The sequence below is a fragment of the Rhyacophila brunnea genome, unplaced genomic scaffold, assembly GCF_057557595.1.
Source record: "Rhyacophila brunnea isolate RB1 unplaced genomic scaffold, BYU_Rbru_1.0 scaffold_7, whole genome shotgun sequence".
In the NCBI taxonomy this organism is placed as follows: Eukaryota; Metazoa; Arthropoda; class Insecta; order Trichoptera; family Rhyacophilidae; genus Rhyacophila; species Rhyacophila brunnea.
The window spans coordinates 29,617,999-29,626,684 of NW_028233339.1; positions in this window are offsets into that span (position 1 = coordinate 29,617,999).

Genomic DNA, 8,686 nt, shown 5'->3' on the forward strand with positions numbered 1-8,686 from the left:
CTTTGCCAAATTCCTATACCTACTTACATCAAAATTTCGTCTCGTGTTAATTTATTGACATTTTTATTATTTTTCGTCTGAAATTTCAAGCAAGTTTAATTTTACGCAGCCGCACTTCTTGGTTTGCGCGGTGTACAGTTTTGCCGGCCACACGCTCATGCTTCACCAGGGTGTTGCCTGCGCAAACCGGTTTGCGCAGGCAAAACCGTGCGTGTGGCCGGCAAAACTGTACACCGCGCAAACCAAGAAGTGCGGCCTGCGTAAAATTCAACCTGCTTGAAATTTTAACTGCGCAAACTTATAGTAGGTACGTGGTCCCAAAAATTATAGTATTTTGTCCAAAAATAAAATAGTAGTTAGCTACCTACTCATTATTTTCGGTTGAAAATGTATAGGTTTTTTGTCTGTCACAAAAAAGTAGGAAACGGGGAATTCCCTCTATTACGAAATTATAGTACTTCGCACCAAATTATGATACGAAAATATCTTAATTTTGGTATTTTTGGTGTATTTTTTATTGTAGAAATGAAATCTTTTTGAAAAAAAAAACTTTTATCCCATATTCAAAAGTATAGTATTTTTGCCCTTTTTTCCACGACTGGCACTCCGATAGTAGTAAATAATTCCGATACAATTCTGCCACTGTATTCCGCCACTTTTCTCCGCCACTGTATTCCGCCACCTTGCTCCGCCACCCTCGCCGATTCGATTTTAATACGATCCTGCGATCATCGTTGAAACGATTTTGCCATTTTCGCCGTTTCAACCTGCCACCAGATACTGCATCACCGTTATTATCGCCCATCCGGAGGATTCCTGACGAACTTCTGCCGTCACTAATAGTCTTTTTTAAGATAGTTATCGACGGCCGAATGATTTAGAACTCTTCTGAAGCCTTCATAGCGGGGAACAGATCCGTAGCACAGCGCCAATAATCACATTCAGTTATTGTTACCGGTATTTGTGCATCAGTTCGTCAAAGCAAGCCAAGATGAGCAGGATCCCCTCGCTCGCCGGTTTGCTGAACCCGGACTCCCATGCGTAGATCGATGACAACATCCAAGCCGACCTGACCCAGATCCATAAGCTGAAAAGGAAGCTGAGAGCGGCAGATTTTGCCTACATCTACGGTTTCCTCACTATCGCATATGGGATTCCGCCTCACGAGACTCTGCCAGACCTCCTAAAGCAGAAAGACAAGCCTGAGAGAAAAAAGAAAACTAACATGCAGAGAGTCCTGGAAGAAATCGATGCTATTAAGCGGGTGGCCTCTGATCACGCCGACTCTGAGGAGGACGATGCTGATTATGAGGATATAGACATCGATGACGCCGACTACTCTCTCGACGACGATTCCGATGGCAAACCAAGCACACAGACCAAGGAAGCTGAAAAACCCGCTCGGGCCCCCGCTGCGGCCACCGCCAAAGCCCAGGCCCTGAGCTGCCTTTCAATATCCACCGCCCAAACCACGACCAGCTCCAAAATGATGGACACCACTCCAGCGGTGTCATCATCTCCTAGCCAAAAAACAGACCAGCCAAAAACGTACGCGGCCGCAGCCAAGACAAGTGATGAAGAGTACTATGCAAAATTAAGGGTCGTCAATGACTGCTTCGACCGCGAAGAGGATGAAGAAAGAGAACGAAAAATGATAACGAAAGCAACCAAACGCCTAGCAACCGACAGCCATGATTTCAACATTGCCAAAAAACCCGCAACCCAGAAAAAGCCAGATATGCCACTCCTCAAAGTGACAGCACCTTTGAAGCAGATAAAAGTAGACAGACCGCCGAAAATCCCACCGATTGTTCTCTACGATAAAAAGGTATTCATAAGAACTATGGCCAAGCTGAAAGACGCTGGAGTCATAATATCCGATGCCAAAAATATCAAGGCTGGAATTATCCTCACTCTACCAGATATAGCCTCCTACAGGCTAGCAGTCCAGATGATGGATGAAGACAAGACTGAATATCACTCATACAACCTCCGCGAGGAAGAGCCATTGAAGATTGTGATCAGACGTATCCCTGAGGAGACGACTGCTGACGAAACTCGCAGTGAACTCATTGCACTGGGATACCCGATCAAGAATGCCTTCAGGATGATCCAAGGGAGCCAAAAGAGACAGATTCCGCTGATCCTGCTCGACGTCGAGAAGAGCAGCGAATTCAAAAATATTTTCAAACTCACCTCCATCTTTGGACTATCCATCCAAGTGGAGTCGCTACGCAGAAGAACGGCAGACGGGCAATATCATTGCTGCCAAGGCTTTGGCCACTCCGCCTCCTACTGCCACGCAACTCCGATGTGCGTCCGATGCGCTTTTGACCACCTTACGACGGACTGCAAAAAGCCGAATACGACCGATCCCGCCAAATGCGCCAACTGTGGTGGCCCACATCCGGCCAATTACAGAGGCTGCCCAAGGCACCCCAAGCACGCCAGATATGCGTATACAGGCGCTGATAAACAACTGTCCAGACAACGCGATGTACCGCAACACACATTCAGACCAGCATAGATGAATACCACGACAAGAAAAACTGAACCCGATCAAATTAATGAAGCGCTGATGGCACTCAAGAACGCCATCGAAACCGCCAACGAACTCATCACAAGATTAACAAGCAAAAGGACCTAGATCTACACCGAAGACCAGTACTGAAACGAACGAGCGCCGATAAGAAAGAAGAAAGAAGAACGAAGAAAAACATGCACCCTTTTTTTAACCAAACAAGCCAATATGAAGACATAACAGAAATCCCGCAAGGGAGCAGACTTCCATCACACGCCAACAACACAGATGAAAGGGATAGGGGGCAGAGCCCCGGTGCCCTATACGCCAATTATACCAAAAGAAAAAGAAAATAGTATTTTGGGGGTACTATATTATTTTTATATTGGAAATAGTACGCGCATCAAAATTATAATATCTACAAATACATTATAATAATTAAAATTATACTACAGCTGGCTACTGCATACTGGGTATACTGCCAGACATGTCAAGCAGTGTTGCCATGTCTACTGAAATTTCAGTAGATCTACTGAAATTTTTGTCTGGAAAAGAAGAAATTATAATATTTGAAAGACACTTGTGAGATTATGACAATATGCACGCTTTCACCAAACACAATCGTTGAATTTCATACATTTTTTCAATCTACTGATATTTTGAAGAAAAAATCAAAAAATCTACTGAATTTTGAAAATTTTAGTTGGCAACACTGATGTCAAGAGACATCCAGACCGACAGGAATATCAGATATCACTCACTATAGAAATTATTTATATAATGCACCTTTTGTTTAGTTCGGTATGCATTATCTCAAATGCGGTTAATTATCAAAACAAATACCTGCAAGCCGAAGAATATACCTACTCATCGTCATCATTAAAAGAGCGGACAAGTGACGCCTTTCATCATAATCATAATCAATGATTAATAATTGATTATAAACTCACAAACAACACCCGTAAAGTAATCGTTTTTTGTCGCTTATTGCGTTTTTTATTGTTTTTGCAATTTGAGATTTAATTAAATCAACGCAATTGATGTACCTACCAACTTATTAGTGATTGTATTGTATTTCGGCAAAAAAAGACAAGAGTGCCTATAGACGGCGATAAAGATTGTAAATCACAAGATCCGAATACGTCGGGATGGTGAAAGGAATAATTGTGTTGTGCCTAATAAAATAATTAATTTTAGTTGCATGACAAAATACAGGTCAATATTTTATAAAGTCTCTTTGTTTTCTCTCCATCTCATTTAGCTAGTCGCCACACCGGGCCCCCCTAAGCCCGGGCCTCCAGGCTAAAGCCCTATCAGCCCCCTCCCCCTTGTGGCGGCCATGACGTACGTGTATGTAGGTAACTGCAATTACATATTACTTATTATCATATCGTTACAGGTTGAACCAGATGCTCATAGAGACATGGTGATAAAAAAAATAATTCTTTGCGAAGCTCATACCGCAAAAAAATGAAAAAGGTGAAAGAATCTGAAAGATCAGGCGCTAGCACTGACGACATAATAAATATACACCATGGTTGTGGTACTTTAACCTGAAATGATATGATATGATATGATATGATTAAAAACCTATACATTTTCAACCGAAAATAATGAGTAGGTAGCTAACTACTATTTTATTTTTGGACCAAATACTATAATTTTTGGGACCACGTACCTACTATAATTTTGGTCCGCGTACTATACTATATACACGCATCAAATATTTGCTCTAATAGTAAAAAAAGTCGCCTGCGGCGCAAGTTTACTTGAAGATTATTAAAAGTGTGAAATACTTATATGGTTGTGGAATACCTACAAATTTTTGATTATAGTTTGTCGATATTAAATACTTAGAGTAGATGTAGGTAGGTACTCAACAATACGCTGAATACTAATTTTTACCTCGCGGAACAACATTTGGGAAACGCTATGGGTAGGAGGACCCGCCAACGATCTTGGCCTGGGGGCCCCGCTTCAGGATGTGGGGGCCATGGCCTACCCCCCACGGGACGTCACTGCCACTAGTATATATTATATTTAAGCAAAAAATGCTGATTTATATGCGAGTGTATGTTTCTTCTAAATAGCCATTGTTTGGTCCACTTAGATCTGGAGGATTATTTCTCTTTTATTAACCAATAAACAATAGAAAAGCGCTTGTGACAAAAACAAATTGTCACTTGACACGACATTGCTGCGATTCCGAAAAACAGTGTTTTCACGACGACGACTTCTGTTGTAAACGTAATGAGGTTTGCGGAGTTTTACCTGTGCCGTGTGGCCACGCGAGAGTGTACCGTCTTTTTTGCACAGGCAAGACCGCGCAGGCAAGTCGCTGCCGTGTAGCCGGCGCATAACCTAACCTAACCTAACCTAACCTAACCTAACCTAACCTAACCTAACCTAACCTAACCTAACCTAACCTAACCTAACCTAACCTAACCTAACCTAACCTAACCTAACCTAACCTAACCTAACCTAACCTAACCTAACCTAACCCAACCTAGCCTAACCTAAACTAACCCAAACTAACAAATAATTCAGTATATCGGGTATTTTAAAAATGTGTTTTCCGCTGTATTCCTGATAACCGAACAGTACCAAATATTTTTATTGTCTTTCTAATATTTTATGAAATTGGCCGTGATTGTTTCCAAAGCCCTCGTATGACATCGTTGTCAGTCAAGCATATTTGTTTTCATTGAACTAAGATTACAAAATTTAGGCTATGTGTAGATAGAGTTTGTTAGTTTTTAAACATCAATTAAACCCTATTTGGTGAGGCGGGGTTTCTTAGATTATAAAAAAACTAACCAACACTCGCTATAATAATATTATATATTCTTAATTCAACAAAAACAAATAAGTATGACTGAAAAAGTGTGCACTATTATTTTCTGTCGGATCTTCCATAATATATTGCCATGAAAATAATTACAATATGAAATATAATGTATCACATATTATTGTGGATTTCACGTATGTTAGTAGATATAATATGTATATTATGTGCTGATATAAAAAAATTTAAAATTATTTTACATGTAACTCGTTTCAACCTCGGTTTTTAAGTTGCGCTTGATGCCAATTTGGCTTAATGAATTTAATCTAATTTTTAATATTTTTATGACAATAATTAGATGATACGTCATTATAGATGTACAGAAATATAAATAAGTACTAACACACACAAAAAGCTCTTTCGACTTATCCATTAGCGAGAACATAAACAAACAAAAAAAAAACAATCTGAAGAATCATTGTATCCTTTGTGTGTATTCTCATAATATGGCAAACACACATTATATTCTTTTTTTCCTAAAAACAAGGTTGTACATATTAAGTTGAAAGAAGAAAGTTTTCATTGTTATAACTTTGCTCAAGTTCGGTGCACAAGATCCGGGATTATTATTTTTTTTATCTTCCCAATAGAAAAGTTCGTTCGTTATTACATCAAAAAAGGTAATATGTCACGGTATTAATGAAAAATTTGGGAATATAAGACGTGAATATTATGTTAAAGAATTTAAAAGGATATTAGGAAAAAGGGAAAACTTTTTAATATAAGTACATAACGTACCTTTAAAAAGGGCAAGCATATTATATTCTTCAATTTAATTATTTAATACGCTTTGAAGTACTATGATATTTTTCTTTTGTATAAATTTTAAAATAATAATGAATTCTATTAACCAAAATCATCATATCATAATAATAGTAGCTATAATCGATTTATTGCTAGATTAAAGAAAGCTTAATTAGTTTTTATCTATTTTTACCGATTTTGCAACTCTTCGGCACTATTGGATGACAAAATTATCCAGACAATTACATCATATTATTTGAATGATCGTGGCTAATCATTGTCATTTTATGTATAAGTATATCACTTCGCAGGCTCTTGTATGTGTTTCCAAAAATTGTTTAATTTTCCTGCCCTTACATATTAACTCCAATACGCATTTTTTCATTCCATATTATGATGTTATTAAGTTTTTCAGCCCTGTTAGGTTGATAGTATATATTTTGTATATACTAAAAGTATTCTCTGGTAGAAAAGTTTATATTTGAGGCACGACCGAAGGTCCTTCAAATAATCTCATGCAATATAATTCGGATACTTGTGTTATTGTTGTTATAGATATAATATATAACTATTAACTAGTTAGAGTTGGATTCTCTTAGTGATGATTACTTGCATTAAAAATGATTGTAAGTGATTGAGGATTATGACAGTTGGTCTCATTCCTAATCTATGACATGCAAGGACTGTGTCAGCGGAAGACTCATGGCATTCATGAATTGATTCAACCATCCGAGGCATCCAACATTTGCTTTAATATTCTCACATCTCAGCATGTCTAAAACACATGACGGCGAATATGATACAAAGGGATATTAACGATCTTAATAATGAAAACCGTTAGGCCACGGTATATTAGGTGAGTAGCTATCTGTAGTTATAGCTGCAGTCTAGATATTTATCGTTAGAGTCAAAGTGCGGACTGTAGGGGTATAAAGAATGTACTCGAAAAAATGTAAAAGTTTGGGGTACAAATGACGAGAAGATATAAGTAGTAGGCATAGAGTAAATGCAAAAGTCAATTTTTTGAAAGTGTTTCACTAAAATTAAGTTTTCGTCGTTTTGTTTGGTAACTTAACCTGTATGAACTGATGAATATTTTGTTAAAATGAGTAGAGGCTTTTCCCTAAATAAGTGAACTATTTCCTGAGAGTATTTTATTTTATCTATTTTACCCTTGCGTGCAAAGGTATACGTGATAAAAAATAAATCAGTCCACTACTCGCATATTTTCGACAGTTTATGGTTTTTTTTTTTGTTTTTTTACGTTCGGGACAAATGGCGGTGGTATATTTCCGGTCCACAGTTTGTTTTATGGAGGTCGATATCACATAATCGGATTATTATTAGGCTAACGTAAAGCAGATTTATTGCGTGAGATGTGTCTATTTTGCTTCGAGCTTTAAAAAAAATGATAAAATGTCAAGATTGATAACGACTTTGGTGTTTAATTGATTTATAATGTCTACAGAATTAACAGATTACATGCCATCAGATACTAATTAATGCATTTTCACTACATATTTTTTGTGTTGTTTGAGTAAAAACTACCTAAGTCTATTTTTGTTATGTTCACTTTATCTTTGTGTAAAAGCTTGCAATTCATCAGTATATTTAAAAATATGGTACTGTTCGGTTATTCGGAATACAGCGGAAAACGCATTTTGAAAATAGCCGATAAACTGGATTATTTGTTAGTTTGGGTTAGTTTAGGTTAGGTTGGGTTAGGTTAGGTTAGGTTAGGTTTGATTAGGTTAACTTAACAAATTATCCAGTTTATCGGCCATTTTGAAAATGCGTTTTCCGCTGTATTCCGTATAACCGAACAGTACCAAAAATATATATAAAATTCTGCATAAACAAAATATTATTACTAACACGTTGAGTATAAATTGACGTAATACTATGTTGTTCCCATAGCCATTGCGATTTACTATACAAAACTTTGCTTAACGTATTAAAGGTGTTGTAGACGTTAAAAGATTTAATTGTATGTACCTACATATCAATGATTTATACATCTAATTGTAATAATAAGAATACTTAATAGTTATTTTTTAAATGCTCTTAAATGGGAAATTGCATTGCCGACTCAAGTAGAAAGCCGATACATTCACGACGACCGGTTCTACTTTTTCCGCCCCTTCCGTTGTTGTCTATGTATGAACTGTCATTGCCTGTCATTGTTCTATAGAATGCTCATACTGATGCGTCTGTCGTGTTCACACAAGGAATCGTTTAATTTGAATAGATAAGTTACATGATTATTAATACAATAGCATTAACACACCTTCTACAAATGTAATGCATAGATCAATGCTACATATTTTTTGGAAATCAATATTACCACCGGTTTTGTGTGAAGGACTAGTCTGACTTTGACAGCTGATGAATAACAAGAATGTATATATTTATAAATAACACTGATAGTTAATATTATATTTCATTTGAGAATTTTTTTATAATTCAATTTGAAACGAGAAAGGGCGAATCAATATGTCAAGCAATCTGGGATCTGATTTTGACGGCTGAAAAGTGGACCACTCGTTGCTTGTGCAAAAAGTTATGCTCAGGCTTTA